Consider the following 1,882-nt stretch of genomic DNA (forward strand, 5'->3'; position numbering starts at 1 on the left):
AAAAAAAAAAAAAAAAAAAAGGAAAAGGAAAAAAGTGATGAAGTACAGGTAGTCCTTGACTTACAACAGTTTGCTTAGTGACTGTTTGAAGTTACAGTGGCACTGAAAAAAGTGCCCCCCGAGCCACAGCCGAGCAAGACACCTGCCTGCCCACCCGGCCACGCTCTTCCTCCTGCCCGAGGTTTTCATTGTTGTGAGCATTTCTGTTGAGGATTAGCAGCAGGGGTGGGGTAAGGGGGTGTTTGGTTTTTATTCCCCCCCGTCTGCTGGGTGGTTGCAGCAGGTTTTGGTCACTTCACATGACCCTGGGACACTGTGACCGTCATAAATATGAATCAGTTGCCAAGCATCTGAATGTAAATCACAAGACCCTGGAGAGGCTGCAACATTCCAGCTGATCAGCACTTCTTCTGGGCTCAGCAGAAGCACCAGGATCAGTGCCAATCTCCAGCTGGATCCTGGCGCTGATCCTGGCGCTTCCACTGAGCCCTGACAGTCTCGAAGAAGCGCCGATCAGCTGGATCCTGGCGCTGATCCTGGCGCTTCCGCTGAGCCCTGACAGCCCTGCAGCTCCAGCCGTCTCTCGCTCAGGCTTGTGCGGTGCTGCCACCGGTTCAGCTCATTCCCCTCCCCCGCTACCACTTTTCTAGGATGGTCGCGTACCCCCTGCCAGGTGCCAATGTACCACAGGGGGTACCCCTACCACTGGTTGAAAAGCCTTGTGCTAGAGAAGACAGCAAACCTCAAATTGCTGCAGACATTAAAACAAAAACCTCCATGGAGGAAGAGAGATTGCTTGTTTTGGCTTGAAGTTGTTGATGCGCACATAGGAAGGACCAGTCGGGAAAGTCAGAAGGTCCTTAATGTCAGTAAGACACGGAGGTCTCAAGTACAGCCAGCAGGTCAGTAAATCCATCTGTCTCCAGTCCAGAAAAAGTCTGGATTACGACCAACGATCCTCATATCCCTTCCCAGTCGCCTCTCCTATATGAAAAGCTCAGCTGGGTGTGGTCAAACAACGAAGTGGCCTTGCTCAAAATGAAAGCGGTCGCCAAAAGAGGAATTATGAGGTTCTAGAAGGCCTTAAAGACTTGGTTGGTCTGGGAGGGGGGTCCTTGATGCTCTCTGAGCTTGGTTGTTTTGTAGCAGACGTTTCATAACCCAGCTAGGTAACATCAACAGTGTTAGAAGGGAGTGGGGTTTGATCTAGCAAGGCCTTGTAGCTGTGATGATGTTCCCTAGTTGGGTCATGAAATGTCTGCAACGAAACGGTCAAGCTCAGAGAGCACCCAGGACCCCATAGTCCTCCTCCTTCTCCTCCTCCTCCTCCTCCTCCTCCTCTCCACAAACCCCACTCCCCTCTAGCACTGAAGATGTTCCCTAGTTGGGTCATGAAACGTCTGCAAGCAAACAGCCAAGCAGAGAGCACCCAGGACCCCACAGTCCCTCCTCCTCCTCCTCTTCTCCCCCCTCCCTCTCTTCCTCCTCCTCCTGCTCTCCACAAACCCCACACTTCTCTAGCACTGAAGATGTTTGCTAGTTGGGTCACGAAATGTCTGCAAGGAAACCACCCAGCTCAGAGAGCACCCAGGACCCCAGATTTGAACCCTGAGCTGGAAATATTTTCTTCTATCGTTGCTTGGCTGTTCTTCCAAGCCAGGGTGGTTAAAGGGCCTTGTGGGGTGCGTTTTGTGACAATTGGCCAGCTTTCCATCTTGCTTATTTATTTTGTGTTGTGCTACATTTAATGTTCCTTCCATTTCACTTTATGGTGAGCTACCCCAGAGTCGTTTCAGAGTCAAAACCACGCCAAAACTGATCAAATCAAATTTGGGGTGTTTATCTATGTTTCCAGAATTTTTTCGCTGCAGGATTCTTAATT

This window comes from Protobothrops mucrosquamatus, unplaced genomic scaffold, assembly GCF_001527695.2.
Source record: "Protobothrops mucrosquamatus isolate PMUCROS unplaced genomic scaffold, P.Mucros_1.0 scaffold4581, whole genome shotgun sequence".
In the NCBI taxonomy this organism is placed as follows: Eukaryota; Metazoa; Chordata; class Lepidosauria; order Squamata; family Viperidae; genus Protobothrops; species Protobothrops mucrosquamatus.